Below are 18,237 nucleotides of genomic sequence, written 5' to 3'. Positions count from 1 at the left end.
GCCCAAGTCCCTTATGATCTTGGACCCTCAGTCTCCTCATTGGCAAGAGAGAAATAATTACATTACTCTCCACATAGTGTAGAGTAAATGAGATAATATACCAAAAATATTTAGCATAGTGCTCCACACAAGTAAATATTTTATAAATTTTTTATATTATAAAAAATATTTATAATAAGTTTATTAAATATAAACTTATTCAAGTTTCATGTTATTTGAAATATTAATACTCTTCTCTAGGGAAAAGTTTTGAGTTGATCCTGGCCTTTTTTATTAGTATATTGCCTCTGAGGTCCCCTGGAGACAATGCCCACACCTGAAAGAATGAGCCTTAGTGTTGAAATTCTAAAGGTACTAAAGTAAACTGATAAGGTGTGTGTGTGTATAAAATATTGGTCAGAAGGTGGACTTTCCCGAGCATCTATCAAATTCCTCTCTATGAAGGAAAGCACCATCTATTCTTAATGTCTATGACAGGCCCAATAACAACAACAGATGAATATTTTTTTCCCTGAATTTTACAGGTGAGAACTTTCTCCACCCTACTTCACCTTTATTCAGTATTCCATTATGGTTTCCTGTCTCTAAGATGTTCAAGAAGCTCTTCCTTAGGTCTTGATTTATATACCTGGACTCATGGAAAGACCTAAATATCTAGAAATTTCTTCACTAGCTGACTATTGGTATCATTTACAACTTATACAATGTATATATTTAAGGAAAAAATAGTGCCTAAAATTTTCGTCTCTCTGGATTTTATGTGCTTTTAGTTATGGGGCTCATCTGTGGGATAATTAATTTTGGCAAATGTTTGCTGGCCTGGTTTTCTGGAAGTAAGAGATTCTTATATAATCTGGTCCCAGGTTCTTATGAATTTCTCTATGCTGTTCATCCAGCTGCTTTGGCTTGCCAGAGACTGCTCAATACTAAAATTTTTCATACAAAGCTCTTTGCTCTCCACCCCACCCAAACAGCTTTGCTCCCTCAGGAGCGTGATCAGAATTGAAATCACTGGAAAATTATTGTAGTTCTAATTGATGATAAAGAAATCCTGAGCTGGCCTCAGGGTTTAACAGGCTCAGATATTTTATATGAATGGGATTTTGACAGAGCAAATAGCATCTATAGGCTTTAATGTTAATGAAGAAGTATATTTTTCACAGACAAAAAGATGTTCTTACTTGTCATCATGAGATTTCAGTGTGGTTTTCTTTCTTTTTCTAGTTGTATGGCTAGATATGGTAATACACTTTAATTTCCTTTTGGATATTTGGGTTAAGAATATATACATATATATATATATATATATATATATATATATATATATATATATAAAATCAGAATGAAGTAAATAATTTTTTAAAAAGCGTAAATATTTGTGACTTATTGATGATCATGATTTTTAACCAGTGATGCTAACTGTCCACAGATTTTAATACTGCAGGCAGAGACCAACCAAATTTTCCATTAGTTGATGTGATAGCCCGCCAAAATATATTTAAAGTCGCTTTTCTCTCCCTGTCTTATATTGTGGCAAATCCTACCTTATTCACACCCACCAAAATGACCATAATTTTTAAAAATTGAAAATAATAAATGTTGGTGAGGGTGTAAAGGAACTGGAACCCTCATACATTGCTGGTAGTAATGTAAAGTGATGCAGCTGCAGAAAAATATTCTAGCAATTGCTCAAAAATTAATCATAGAATTAACATATGACCCAGCAATTCTGCTCCTAGGCATATAACCAAAATACTTGAAAACAAGTGTTTAAAAAAAAAAAAAACCTATACATGAACGTACATAGTAGCACTATTAACAATAACCAAAAGGTGGAAACAACCCAAATGTCCATCAGCTTATAAGTAGATAAACAAAATGTGGTATATCCATATTTTACTCAGCTGTAAAAGAAGTGAAGTACTGATATATGCTACAGTATTGATGAACCTCAAAAATGTAATGCTAAGTGAAATATGCTAGACACAAAAATCCACAAATTGAATGATTCTATTTATATTAAGTATCCAGAATAAGCAAATACATAGAGCCAGGAAGCAGATTGGTGGTTGCCAAAGGCTGAGGGGAGGAGGGAAGAAGTAGTAGTGACCACTTAATGGGTATGGCATTTTCTTTTGGTGTGATGAAAATGTTTTGGAGCTAAAAAATGTTATGGAACTAGATGAAAATGTTCTGAAACTATTGGTCACGCAACATTCTAAATGTACTAAGTGTCACTTAATTGTACACTTTAATGGTTAATTTTATGTTACATGAATTTTACCTCCAAAAATGTAAAAAAGTTTTGTTGGTATATCAAGGAACTCTACTGGCTTCTTTAGAAGGCAGTAAGCTGTTGTATTCATGTTGCTTTTGTGGAAATGTGTGTTACAGCAGTTAGGTTCGCATTTTGCACTCTGAATTGAATTGGCTTTTAGAGGGCAGAAGATACAGAAAAAGATCGCTTTGAGGTAAAGTAATATATTTAAAAAAAAAAAAAACAGTGTTAGCCATTTGAGCACTCTAGTGTCCAGTTAAAAGGCTCTTAAAGTTGTCTGGGTCAACCTAATCCCTAATTACAACTCTCTTGGGTGTCATAGATCATGGCCATTGAAAATCAATGGGTCTAACTGAAACACTAACTTTTGTTTAACTTGTCACATTTTATGCTCCAGTGACAATATCCTGTTTGCACTTCTCCAGACGTGCATGTTGTTTCATTTCTTGTTCTCTTTGTATTTTCAGTACTTTGTGTTTTGAATGCCCTTCTTTCTCTTGGTCATCTAGCAAACTTAAACTCTTAAGACCTAACTTCAAAGTGTCACCTCCTCAACAAAACTTAGTTTTCCCTTCTGCTTTTCTACCTAATATCTTGTACATACTTCTATTAATCAACTTAGGACATTTAATTATAATTACACACTTGAATTTCTAATTTCCACATACACTGATTTCTCAAGAATAGGAAACTTATCCATTTTGATCTCTGCTGTGTTCTTTTTGCATCATAAATTGCAGGGCCTATAAGAGGAACTCATAAATGTATATTAAGTGATTTAATTATGCAGAAGACAGTGTGATGTTGGTTTTCTTGGAGGCAGGAGAATAATGAAAAGACCCTTGGAAATCTGGTAATATCTGAGGGAGATTTCAGCTGCCATGGAATTCTTTTTTGAGAATTTTAGCCCCAAGGAATCCTGTCTCAAAGCCTCAATCATCTATCTCCTCCCAAGATATAAAGTCTCTGCTGTTTTGTTCCCAGTTTATCCAATTGAGAAAGGTTCCTGATTATTTGTGCTGGCAAGAGTATTTCCTGTAGATGCTCTTAATGTAAAATACAGCATTCTGAGATCATGGGATCTACACTGAAGAACTTTTTTCTACTTGTATCTGCTGCCATGGCTCAATTGTTCTGAAGACTTGGACACTTTTTTTGTGACCTGATTTTCTCTAAAAAAGACAACTCCCTCATCCCTAGAGCCCTTGAAGGTCTCTAGAAGCTTTAGCAAGGCAGATGAGTCGGCCAACCTTAGCACTCTGCCAGTTTCCATCCTGTACATGTTTTTAACCCTCAGGGTAGAGTGAATGCCTGGAGATATTCTTTCATAACATTTGTTTGGCAAGAAAAATAGAAAAAAATGATAGCAGCCAAGGGTCACAGTTTCTACATTCTGCAAGAATATCTTTAAGCATAGTCTGCTTTTATTTTTGTAAGCAAAAAGCTCACAATTTTGTGATAACTCCTTGCATTATCTTTTTTGTTTTGTTTTGTTCCTGGGATGGGGCTATCACAGCTATAATTGTAGATTGCTTATATTTGCATTTTTGCTTTACTTGAAAGTGTTAAGCTATATCCCCTACTTTTTCTCTTCTTATGCATCCCATCCTTCCTATGTTTAATTTTCAACTTCTAGAAGGGGCACTCTTATTGTGGGGACTACTGGCCCTTAATGACACCCATAGATGGACTTCTGGAAATATATAAACCCTCAGATTTGTGAGCTGAGGAAAATTATGTATATTTGTATATGTGTGCATCTTTTTGACGAATAGGATCCATAAACCTCCCCAAATTCTCAATATGGTCTATGAGCCAAAAATATGTTCAGAGTTCTTACTGTATACAAACCTAGACAAATCTGCCTCTTCAGAGAATAAAATAAGTGTCTCTGGCCCAAAAAGGAGTTTCTTCTCATGAGGAGGTTTCTCTTTCTTTGTGGTGCTCTCATGAAATGAGACTAGAACTCTCTGGACTGTAAAAACTGGTTTGGGGATTGTACCCTCAAACCTAGAGTTTGAATCTCCTTGTTAGAGCTGCTGGAACTTACAGACTACAGGCTAAGCTGTTAGAAGTCACATAAAAATCACCAGTTGTAGCTCCTAAAGGAGAAACAGCTAAGGAACTGTTGTTGGACTTATAAATCTTTTTCAAATATTTGAGGTCCAGTTGTTATTTGTAGGTTGCTGGAGAAAATGTTCCAGCATATTAATATCTGTGAATTTATATGTGTAAACCTGTGTACATTTCTTTATCAATCTGCATTTATTCAGCACTCTAAGATGATTTACACCCTCCTAGTCCCTGAAAACCCTGAGGACAGAGTGTTACACATACTCCCAATTATTTATGCATAAAAATATGAGGTTTGGCTATTGGACCCACTGACATAGCTAAACATTTTTGGCCTCCTCACAAGGTAAAGAGTGGAGATGTGGCGGTTTGTGGACTTACATTCCATAGTCTGCATTGGTCTGTGGGGGAAGTGAAAAATGGAGAGAAAAAGTTTCTTCAATTTCTTAGGCTACTCTCTCAGAAACAAAGTTTCATCCACTGAGGCACAACATCAGAATTAGGACATTTTCAAGTTTTGTCACTTTGGAGCTCTAACTTCTGCTCTTAAGTCACCCTTTTCCTCAATACTATTCCCTATGTATACACTTGCCTTGGTGAGACTGTGGGGAGGGTTACATATGAAGTGCATATATTTCACACTTGATACATTTTATTTCTTGTCTAGCATCATAAAAGCAGGAGCCATGATTTTAAACTACATGCACAATGTTCAGCATATAATAGATACTCAATATCTACTGACTTGATTTTGATTTTTCATGTTGACTAGCAATTTCTGACCTTTAGTGACTTAAAATAATCTCTCTAACTCCTCGAGATAGGGTAGTTGGAGTTTCATTTAAAGGTATAAAGCCTTTATAACAGATATCACTGGGCAAATTTGGCTTCAGACAGCCAAATTCAGGAATTCTTTTCTTAGTGGTGGTCAGCATATTTGGATCTAGTTAGATTGGATATACTAGTTAGACTGGACAATACTGGAAGCTTCCAGAACTTGCTTTCATTCACATAAGCATGACAGATGGCCCTTCTAATAGGTATATTAAAATACAGGGAAAAAAGCCAGTTTCCAAAATTGTTCCACATGGTAAGGTTTGTATTGTTTAGTTCAAGTCAGTTTGGTGCTGTGCAAGGAAGTTTTGTACAAGGGCTAGTCAGATGAACTGTTCTTCCAACAAATCCTTCTTTTCTAGGAGTTTATTGACCATCCATTAAAATGTAAGCTCTATGGGGGTGCGCAATTGTGTTTATTTTGTTCACTTTAGTAACCTAGTGACTAGAACAGTGTCTGGCAGAGGGAGTGCTCAGTAAAACTTTCCAAGTAGGCTCAATCAAGAAGAGCTTCGTGAGCAGTACCTATATGCCTAACAAAGTAGTAATTCCTCTGAAAGTACAAAGTAACTTTTAAATATGAAGCAATCCTCATCCTCCATAAATTTAGAATCCACCTGAGAAAATGAAATAAACAGTTATAAAAAAAATTACACATTAAAGCACCCAGACCAGAAACAGAGAGATCCGAGTTCTCTTTATGGCTCTGCTCCTAATGTGCTGGGTTAGCTTGCACAAGTCACTGTATTTGGGAGCATTTTCATTTCCTCATTTGGAAAATTGTGGATTACATAAAATTAGAGGTTGAAAATAAGACAGCACTGTGTTTACAAATTCAGAGAAACCAGAAACATAGTGGCTTGTAATAGCCAAAGAAAGTGTCAGGTAAAAGATGGGCTAGAACTCAGCCTTGAAAGATGAATATTATTTAATTTTTAGAAGGGGAAGATTAAAAGAATTTCAGAAAGAACTACAGTACATACAAAGGCATGAAGTAAAATATGAGTTTGACTTAGCTAGAATGTCTTCAATAATTGAGAATGTCTTCAATAATTGAGAATGTCTTCAATAATTGAGAATGTATTTTGGAGAAGAGGGAGAAATAAGGTTGCCAAGCGGAAGGATTTCAGGTAGTAAGAAGTGCAAAGTGTCAGAAGAGAGATTTGGACCCAATTAAGGGGATAAGAATTGGTCATATGTAGAGCGTGTTTGTGTGTGTATCTATAGTGCTTAGAACAGTGCCTGGCACAGAGTGAACTCCATCTATGTCTAAATTGTGTGTGTGTGTGTGTGTGTGTGTGTGTGTGTGAGAGAGAGAGAGAGAGAGAGAGAGAGAGAGAGAGAGAGAGAAAGAGAAAGAGAAAGAGAGAGAGAGAGAGAAAGTTGGGGAAGAGGGGAGGAGGTAAATAAAAATTGAGGGGAAAGATTAGTCTGACAATAGCTTAATAGTGTTGAGGGTGGATTAGAAGACAGATCAGCTAGATGGGTGTTTCAGCTATCTGAGCACATAATCATGGGGCTACAATCATAGATCTCAGTTGGAAATATTCTTAGATATCAAGTATTTTAACCTCACACTTGAAGTAGAAATCCTTTCTACATTCTCTCAGTCTCTGACAGTTTGCAGTGACAAGAGTTTACTATTTTGCAAGGCATCCCATTCCATTTATGGATATTTTTTATCCTTAGACAGAGTTTTCTGATTCTGAGCCTAAATTTGCCTCCTCATGACTTCTACTCATTATCTTGGTTCTCCCCTTGGGACTACATTGAATATGTCTAATTTTGACTCCATGTCATATTCTGGCTAAATCTTCTCTTTCAGAAAAACGCTTCCAGTTTCTCCAATCATCCCTCCCTGGCATGATTTCAGAAACTTTGACATCAGGACTATCTTCTTCTGAAATCTCTCTAGACTGGTAAAGTTCCTTTTAGAATGTGGGTGCTCAGCAGTAGACACAGCATACCAGATATCGTCTAGCTAGTGTTGAGTTCCTCCCTTGAACTAGGCATTCTATTTGTATTGCTCTGCTCTAACATTGCATTTGCTTTCTAAGTAGCTACATCACATTATTGACTCATTTCAACTTCTGATTGCCTAAAAGCCACAACTAATGAGCCACAATGGCTTATTGACCTGGTGAACTTCCTCTTTACTATTTTGGCATTTTTAACCTATTGATATATTTGTGCATGGAAAATCCAGGAGACTAGGCAAGTTGAAAAACTACTTCTTTCTTAAAAACATCTAGGGTTATTATTATTTGGGGGAAGAAGAGAGTGTTGAGATACAGTTACATCTCAATATTTCAAGACTACTTGGAAGATCTATTTACTGAATTAGTGAAAAGTCTGAATCACTTTCTAGTGTGAAAAAAATATTAGAAATAAAAATAGTAATTGGAACAAAGACTTTGGTATTTTCAAGGGGAGGATATATCAGCCATCTTTGATGAATAGACATGGCTTGCAATTAACAGTACCCTACCTTACATACATTTCATGGTTAAAATCCTTTAAAACAGTCCCTGTAATGCTCACTGTTGGACATTAATTCGATAAGCCAACTTTTTTTCCTCTATAGAGCAGAGAGGAAAATACAGGTAATAGCTGACGCTTTTATAAAAACTACTATATGTGAGGCTCTCATCTAAGCACTTTACACACTCACTTAAACTTCTCAGCATTCCATAAAGTAGGCACTATTGTTATCATCACCTCCTCATCTCTATTTTACAGCTGAGGAAACTGAGGTATTGAGAATTTAAGTGACTTCCACAAAGCCAGTAATTTCAAATACAGAATTTAAATCCAGATGGTCTTGCTCCAGAGTTGGTGCTCATAGTACTTCTCATATCTAAACACTCATCTTAATCAGAATAGTAGAATCCAAATAATGTCTTACAGTATCTAGAAAATATCCCCAACTTGCTTAGGCTAAGAAGACCAAAGTTAAGTATAAAGTAAGTTCCTATAGTCCAGATGAACATATCTTCTCTCCTGCAAGTGGTGGTGGTGATAGTTGTTGGGGGGCGGGGGAGTTTCACAACTGATTCTGGACCCTTTGTGTATGTAGTATACTTGATTAATACCATTTTAAAATCTCGCAGATGAATCCATGTGACATAAAGATGTTTGAGAAGATTTAAAGTTACATGAATTGGCCAGATGTTGGCTGCCCTCTACCTGAAAAAGTAGACAGATGGATGAATATCTTAAGAATCCAGTCTATGAACTTCTGAGAGCATGATTGGAATAATGGAAAGAGAGGTCAAATAGGAATCTACTTTTGGCTCTGCCACTAATTAGCTCACTGGCTTTGGATAAGTTACTTAACCTTTCTGAATCTCAGTTTCTCCATGTTTAAAATAAGAGGATTAGATGATATCTCAGGACTCTTCCAATCCTAATGTTCCATGTTTTAAGAGATTAAAAGAAACCAATGGTAGAGAAGTAGAGAAAAAATTTAAAGAACTGCCATAAATGAAGAAATAAAGTCTAGCCTTGGTCCCACCATTTTTAATCATCCTGGGTTGTAACTGAAAAACAAAGAAGCAGCTCAATGAACCTCATCCTCTACAATGTGGCTCAGAACTGGCTTTGTTCACATTAAAGGAAAGGGAAGGAAAAAACAAATATTTCAACCTAATAAAGCTAATTTCATGTAAATTGGCATCAGTGCAAAACAAATTAGATGAGTAGTTTACAGTATATCTCCCATAATAATCTGGCTTGTCTTGAAATGTCGAGCTTTTTAAATAAATTTTACTGCTTGTCTATGGCTTTGTGGTTCCATCGTGCTCAAGGAAAAATGCTGACAACTTGTCTTCTGTTTCCACTGGCAGCATTACCGTTTTTGAATTGAAATGATAAATGGTTGGATATGGTGCAATGATTGAACTCTGAATTCTATACTGATATTCTGTATTTCTCTTTAATGAACACATTTTTATTCCCAGGTAGATTTCCACTGTGTTCGACAAAAATGGCCATCATGTAATAGTTTTAATCAGTGAAAAATTATATGGATTTTGATTGTGATACTTGAAAAAGGTTGTGTCCTAATTTAGGCTTTTCTTCATTATATGGGAGTCCTTTTGAGAAGACCAGACAACTTTGAAGAGAAAATTCTTTTTTTCACTTGGAGAAACCCCGGTGTATGGAATATTTTCCTAATTTTCTTTTATCCGTGCCTTTCAAAGCATTTGAGATTGTATTTTCACCACACATGTTGCCAAATACAGCACTAGAGATCTGGAAAGACTCATTTTGATCTAAAGGAAAGTTTTTTTGTGGGGGGGGGGAGTGGGGGTAAGTTTGGCCATGTGCTTACACAACTGAGCACTATCTGATAATCAAAACCAACTCCCCAAATTTGAGCTTAGTCCTTTGATACCTTATTTGAGACTTTGGGGGAAAGCTGAAACATCTACATCTTCATCTGTCAAATGAGCTGATCTAAGTTCCAAACAACATTGTACTCAATGATTTTTAACCACTGTGGAAGATGGGGCAATCACAAAAGGTTGGTATTTGTATTAAGTAGTGTTGTTTATATTAACAAAATTATTCATAGTTTAAGCGTACTCATATTGGGTCCTCTGTTTGGTGTCCACCTAACTCCTACTCCTATCTTCAGCATAATCCCAACATTTCCTTTGTACCCAGACCTTTTGTATTCCATGTCACTTGAGCAGGTCACGTAGTCTCTGGACTTCAGTTTTCCCATAAGTAAAATAAAGGGATTGAAATAGATGATCTTGCAGACCCCTATTCAGCTCTAAAATTATGTGAGTCAATACTTGCTTTAATGTGGTATCTAGTAAGTATGCTTTACTTCCTGCTAGAGGAGTTTCATAGAATCATAAAGGCCAGATTGTGGCAACTCTCTGGGAATATTATGACTTAAGCTAGTTAAAATTATTTTAGAAAACTAATGATAGGTATTTCAGGGACTTCCTCATGAATTTTGATTTTTTTAAAGTCACTCCATAAGTGGCTACCTATTTTCTTTACACCTATAGTCAACTCTCTCCACTGGTTTTCAGGTAGCAAATATCCAGTCCTTTCATAAGCAGAAGAAAAGATTTACATGTATTCTTTGGACTTAACTCCTTACTCATTTAGTGGAGTTCAGATCTTCTTAGGAAATAAACAATATTTCTGAGGAGTTTCTTTAGCAAATTGTCCTTTACTGTTGGTATCATCCCAGCCATACTTTCCCAGATAGTTCATTATGATCAACTCTTCCAAAATACTGTCTCATTCTAAAAGCAATCACTTCTCACAAATGCTACTCATGGATTACATGTCTTCTTTAAGGTAAAAAAAATCTCTTGAAAAACACGTCATCTAGTGATAGTATCAACAAGATTCCTAATAAGAGTTTGGGCATTTAAAATTTTTATGACAAGAAACCAGCTTGATTTTACCCAGGTTAAGGAAATAGACAAGCCATGGTGGAATTTTTTTTCTTTTGGCTTCTCTTTTAAAACAGAACAAAATGACAAATCCAAATTTGAGACATCTGGATGTTTCCCATCATGTGGCTTAAACATCTGCATTTTTTCACTTCTCATCCAGATGTTTTGGTCTTATGTAAACCTAGCTAAAGTGAAGGAGAATATCAAGCAATCATCTGGGGACTTTGATTAACATGGAGAGCAAATCTGAATAATCCATGTTCTGAGAGTCCTGTTTTTTGTCTCACTCAGAACACATTACAAATGAGGTCAAAAGTTATTGTAGGTTTGTTCCTTGTATGGGCCAGTTAGCTCTGATTTGTTCCATGACCACAGAATGCATCTCTAGCCTCAGCCAGCTGTCTGGAAAATGAGTGTCCTTGGTCCTACAGGCAGTCATGCAAGAAACTGAATAGGCAATCTCTACCAACTGGGAAGTAAAATAAAAATGTATCTCCCATATATGGTGGGTCAATGGTGCCATTTTTGTATAAAAATAATTATAATTATAATATTGACTCTATTGTCTATTTTGTGTCAAATACTGTCCTTAGCACTTTACCTGTATAAAGTCACAATGTTCACAACAATCCTGTGTGTATTATTATTATCTTCATTTCACAGGTGAGGAAATAGGAGCACAGAAGGTCAAATAATTTGCCCAAGATGAAAATGCAAGGCATTCTCACTTTTTTCTGTTCATTTTCCCACATCCCCTCTGTCGAGAAGGTTAGGGGGACTTACAATGTATTGACTCTCTAGAAAATATATCAAAAGAGGAGGGAAACTTGGATATTCCTGCATACTGAATTCATTGGTGGAACTGTTACCGTGGCATGCCCTGTGCCCAATAAAAGAGGCTAATGTAATTCCTATTCTTCTACCCAACATGATAATTATAGGCATAAAAGTACTCTTTGCAAAAAGAAAGGCACTGTTTTTGTTGGCAATAAGTCAGTATATACAGTATCTATTTAGGAAAAAGGACTATGTGGTTAGGAGCAATGAATTACGTTGGGTGGCCTCAGAACTAAATTGTCTGCTCTGAGGAAGAATGATTTGTTTGACTGGCAAAATGCTTAAGAGAATTTTCTCTCCAACCACAAATTGACTTAGAATCCTAAAATTCTGGACCTAGACAGGACATAAAGAGATAATCTAATCTATTTTTCTTTTTTTTTAAACTTGGAAACAAAATAAATTACTTGTTGAAAGAAGTAGATGAAAAAATATATATTCCTTTTATAATTTTAAAGACTCCAGGAATTGCAACTTCACAGATGTTCTCAAATTCATTTATCCATTTATCAAGAAATGTGATGTGAGCACCCACTCTATTAGGTGTGCTTTGATTATAACAAGAAGTAAGACATGACTATTGATCTTCAGAAACTCTTCATCTAGTCTGGTGTTTCCTGCTTCAGAAAGTAAAGGCTCTCCTTCCTATAACTTTCCTGCCTATTTTGTTTTTGTTTTGTTTTGTTTTATCTTCTGACATTATGGAAAAGAAATGCTCAATTTTTACTAATGGATACTATGTTCATTAAATTCCATTTCCTTTTCCTTCTGGGCAAACAGCTAGACTACATTTCTTACCCCCCAAAATCTTCCCCCTCTCCCCCCATCTTAGAATGTAAGTGGTTTTATGGGCCATTTGGGACCAACTTCCATGCCCTCTTTCTTTGCCCATCTACTGGCTGAATGAAGAGGTTTCTTTGGACCTAGAAGAGATCAAAGAAACAAAATGAAAAGAGTCTATATCTGAATGACTGTGGAGCAGAGCTCTTCTCCTAACCCCATCCAGTCCTCATTGGACTGATTGGAACAGGCACTACATGTAGGGTTTGGGTTGTTGTCCTTAACAACAGTTATCTATTCTTACTAATACAATGTCCCTTATAAAATTTCTTCATAATTTTAAAGACAGTAATCACTCTGCCTTCACTTTTGGTGAAAATGTGGTTCCTTGTGTTCAAGACTTACTTGGTTATCAATTCCTTATTGTTCTTCAAAAGTCTACTCTCTGCACCCCCTCCCAACACTCCAACACACTTCAACATGTCCTTTTTTGCTCTTTGTGATCATTGTCTATTTTCTCTGTTTTTTCTTTCATTTATTATATATTTTTGAAGTAGAGTTGATTTACAATATTGTGATAGTTTCAGGTGTACAGCAAAGTGATTTGGTTATATGTACATGTATATATTATGTATATATACATACATACATACATACATACATACATACATATATATATATATACCTTTTCAATTTTTTCCATTATAATTTATTATAAGATGTTGAATATAGTTCTCTGTGCTGTACAGTAGATCCTTGTTGTTTATCTATTTCATTTATGGTAGTGTACATCTGTTACTCCCATACTCCCAATTTATCCCTTTCCTCCTCTTTGGTTTGTTCTCTGTCTGTCTTTTTTTTTTTGTAAATAAGTTCATTTGCACTATTTTTTAGATTCCATAAGTGATATCATATAATATTTGTCTTTCTCTGATTTAATTCACTTAGTATGATAATCTCTAGGTCTATCTATGTTGCTGCAAATGGCATGATTTCATTATTTTTTATGGCTGAGTAACATTCCATTGTGTGTGTGTGTGTGTGTGTGTGTGTACACACACACTATAGCTTCTTTATCTAATCATCTGTCAATGGATATTTATGGTTGTTTCCATGCCTTGGCTATAATGAATAGTGCTGCTATGAACATTGGGGTGCATGTATCTTTTCAAATTAGAGTTTTCTCCAGACGTATGCCCAGGAGTGGGATTGCTATATCATATGTTAACTCCATTTTTGGTTTATTAAGGGACCTCCAAACTGTTCTCCATAGTGGCAGTACCAATTTACATTCCCACCAACAGTGTAAGAGGATTCCTTTTTCTCCACAACCTCTCCAGCATTTATTATTTGTAAACTTTTTGATGATTGCTATTCTGACCAGTGTGGGGTGATACCTCATTGTAGTTTTAATTTGCATTTTTCTAATAATTAGCAATATTGAGCATCTTTTCATGTGCCTGTTGGCCGTCTGTATGTCTTCTTTATAGAAATTTCTATTTAGGTTTTCTGCCTATTTTTTGATTAGGTTTTTTGGGCTTTCTTTTAATATTAAGCTATATGAGCTCTTTATATTTTTTGGAAATTAAGCCCTTGTCAGTCCCATCATTTTCAAATATTTTATTCCAGTCTGTCGGTTGTCTTTCCATTTTGCTTATGGTTTCCTTGGCTGTGCAAAAGCTTTTAAGTTTAATGAGGTTCCATTTTTCACTCTTGCTTTTATTTCTATTGCCTTAGGAGACTGACCTAAAAAAACATTGCTTTGACTCATGTAAGATTATGTTTTGTCTGTGTTCTCTTCTAGGAATTTTATGGTTTCATATCTTATATTAAAGTCTTTAAGCCATTTTGATTTTGTTTTTGTGTATGGCGTGAGGGAGTGTTATGATTTCATTGATTTACATGCAGCTGTCCAACTTTCCCAGCTCCACTTTTCAAAGAGACTGTCTTTTCTTCATTGTATATCCTTGCCTTCTTTGTTGAAGATTAATTGATCGTAAGTGTGTGAGTTTATTTCTTGGCTTTCTATTCTGTTCCACTGTTTTGTGCCAATACCATGCTGTTTTGATTACTTTAACTCTGTAGTGTTGTCATAAGTCTGGGAAGGTTATTCCTCCAGCTTCATTCTTTTTTTCAGTATTGCTTGGGCAATTCTGGGTCTTTTGTGATTCCATATACATTTTAGGATTATTTGTTCTAGTTCTGTGAAAAATATCATGGATAATTTGATAGGGATTACATTAAATCTGTAGATTGCTTTGAGTAGTATGACCATTTTAATGCTATAAATTATTCTAATCAAAGAGCATGGAATATCTTTCCATTTCCTTGAGTCATCTTCACTTTCCTTTAACAATGTTTTACAGTTCTCTGTGTATGTCTTTCACCTCCTTGGTTAGGTTTATTCCTAGGTATTTTATTTATTTATTTTTGATGTGATTTTTAAACAAAATTTTTTCCCTTTTACTTTCTCCTTCTGATATTTCATTGTTAGGGTAAAACAATTTAATACATTTCGGTATATTAATCTTGTATCCTGCTACCTTGCTGAATTCATTTATCAGTTCTAATAGTTTTTGCATGGAGTCTTTAGGGTCCTCTATTATGGTGTCAGTATCACATGATCTGCATATAGTGACAATTTTACCTCTTCCCTTCCTTTTTGGATACCGTTTCTTTCTTTTTCTTTTTTGATTGCTGTGCTTAGGACTTCCAATACTATGTTGAATAGAAGTGGTGAGCATGGGCATCCTTTTCTTGTTTCAGAATTTAGTGGGATGGCTTTCAGCTTTTCACCATTTAGTGTTATGTTGGCTGTCAGTTTGTCATAAATGGCTTTTATTATGTTGAGATATGTTCCCTTTGTACCCACTGTGGCAAGTTTTTATCATGAATGGATGTTGAATTTTACCAAATGCTTTTTCTGCACCTATTTAGATGGCCATGTGGTTTTTGTCTTTTGTTGATGTGGTATATCACATCAATTGATTTGCATATGTTGAACCATATCACGGTATATGATCCTTTTTACGTGTTGTTTGCTAATATTTTGTTTAAACCTATATTCATAAAAGGTATTGGCACTTTTTCTGTTTTAAAGCTTGTGACAAACACCCCCAGTCTCTGCCTCCTAGAGTTTCCTCCAACTGAATAACTTCAGTATCTTTAAGATCTAATTCTTTCCTCCAAAGTGAGGTGAGGAATTTAAATAGAATCAGGTGAGATCTAAATGATCAAATTCCATCAATTCCTTCTTTAAGAATTTGCAATTATACTCAGTGGAGTAAATGCAATTATTTGTTTCTAAATCAGATTTTCCAAGGCACTTTGCCTTTCCTGACATTCTCCTGCAAACACTTTAGGTTTGCTTTAGTAGCGAATACACCTATTATTGTGCTGTCTCTATTCTTGTCCTTACAGTGTCAGGATGCTCAGTTAAGAAAGTAAGTTAAATACTCTAAAATAATGCATTTGATGCAACTAACTTTCTTGATCCTTGGAGTCTTTATTGACAGAAATTTTTTCCCTTCATTTTCCACTTTTCACATCACTACATCCTGCCTATTCCTATTCCTCTTCCTCCTCAGATCTGCCTTTTTTTTTTTTTTTTTTTTTTTGCGAGTTTCCAGGCCACCACCCTCCATTTCTTATCACCTCACGTGTGGAGTATGACAACATCCTCCTGACTAGTCTCCATTGAATTCTTCTTACCAGATGATTGTTCCAGTGCTTCTTCCAGCCTTATTTCTTATTATGCCCTCACAGATTTCTGCTCTTGCTAGCCAAATTTGCTAATCAGCTAAATAGGACTTACTTATTTCCCTCTGTCTTTCCATGTGCTATTCTCTGCACTTGGGAAATTGCCTTTCTTCACCACTTGTTCCTCTATTCCAAATTTATCTCTTGCCCAATTTGAACTGAATCACCCTACCTCACTTATCAACACTGCGTGTACAATATTAATTTTCTTACACTGGAATGTGTTTTGCAAATACTCCTTTCTTCCTGCATTTGATGTGTAAAATGAGAACAGGGACTTCAACTTTTAAGAAATACTTCTATTATACTTTATGTAGTGGATATCACACAGTGGGCACCTAATAAATATTCACAAATAACTTTTGTAACATCTGGAGAAATGTGGTTGATTAAACAGTAGTGAGCATTTAGAAGACAAATTTTGATGGGTATAGGTGATTTTACAAGTTCTGATATCACAGTAATTAAATAGAGTGCTGAATAACCTTCTTAAATTGCCTATGGCTGATTTCAGTTCTAAAAAAGACAAGTTTGATATGAAAGAGTTTGAAGTGAATGATTATTGTTTATCAAACAGCCCCATACATTCATCAGAGTGCCTTAATGTTCAACACTGTGCTCTTCTATCAAACATCTTAGAACAAAAATGCATGAGTAATAGAGAAATTTGAGCCAGACAATTTTCAGCATTAAATTCTCTCCCAGAAAAGAGCAACAACAGTTGCAAGTGTTCAGACTTACTTGGTCACTGTGGAACTATTTTCTGTCTTAACTTCACTCTGGTTTTATCAGCTCACTATCTCACCTTGGGAAACAAATACAAGGAATGTAAAGATTTATATGTGCAATTTTTAGGATATCTCCCTTGGTCATTATTTAATTTTCTAGAAAACGCTTGGTGAAAACGAACCAATTTATTTAAAAATTAAATACCAAAGGGCAGTAAATGCTTGAAACCAGTGGTTCTATTATACTTGTAAGCCCTTCAGTTACCAAGTGGGTCAGGGAGTCTCCTTCCTTTTCTTGCCAGAATTTCCATCTTTCTTGCACCTGCCATTTTCCAACTTCATAACAGAGGTAATCCATAGGCTACTACTCATTTCCATGTCCCTTTGAAACTCCTCTGTAAATTTCTTTCGTAACTGTTCCTCTTCTCACTGAAGCATATTTCCTACTTTTAAGCCCCACAATGTTGGCCACAGATCCTCAATGAAATATCAATTTTTAACATGATGCTGCTTTGGATTCAAGTTATCAGAAGCCCTCAAGTGTCATTGTACCCATTTTTTTTTTTAATGTGAGTGATTGAAAGCAGAACATATTTGGATCTAATTCACTGAAGGCTTAGAGGGAATGAGAAAAGACTCTTCTTCTTTTCAGGAACCATCCAGTTACCTTTCAGTCTCCATAGTTAGATTGGAGCCCATAGATTGTCAAACTGGCCATATTTCATATTTTGCCAAATTAAAACCATGTATATGTTGTTCATCTCCCTGAGAATTGTTTATTTTTAATGCAGTTATCATTTCCTATGTATCTATTGTTTTTGTGCATTTCTCATTTGTCTCATAATTTCTGACATTTTCAGAATTTTTCACCTTAAAACAGCTTGTTTTTCAAAGTATGTATACTGTTGATGGATGAGTTAAATAAATTTGTTATGAATATATGGGAATTAGTTGCACCAGTATTTTTCTAAATTTCCATAATTCATTTCAGTGAAAAACAGAGAAGAAAAGTTTTTCCCACTGTGAAAGCAGCTGGAAGAATGCATCATGTTCTAGACTAAATACTTATTATGCCTATATGGGCTATATCTTTTAAAAATCTCAGATTAAAATCAAATTTTGAATTGCCATCTAGAAATAAATTTTTATAGATAGTGTACACATTGGTTCCTGAAAATGGTAGAAAAGGTTTCTTGTCAAGTTCCCCAGCACAAGTGTGAATGCTCTGTTTTTGAGTACCTACTAGTAGTGAAAGGACACATTGTGGCCAGCCAACTCAAATTGCTACCCACGTTTAATCATTGTAAATAAAGGAAGCAGAGAGACCCATGTTATATTTTCAGAACTGGCATGCTCAATACAGAACTATTAGTTTAAAAATACCACTGAACATTCTATTTGAATTAATCTAGACTTCTGTGAAAAACAAAATAATAAGAAGTACAATTGGTCACTTAAACATATACTACTCATTTCATGCAGGTTATTAACTTAGTAATTACATATATTATTAAGGAACAATGAG

This window comes from Camelus dromedarius, chromosome X, assembly GCF_036321535.1.
Source record: "Camelus dromedarius isolate mCamDro1 chromosome X, mCamDro1.pat, whole genome shotgun sequence".
Classification (NCBI taxonomy): domain Eukaryota; kingdom Metazoa; phylum Chordata; class Mammalia; order Artiodactyla; family Camelidae; genus Camelus; species Camelus dromedarius.
The sequence above is the reverse complement of the archived record's forward strand: the minus strand, read 5'-3'. Positions refer to the sequence as shown.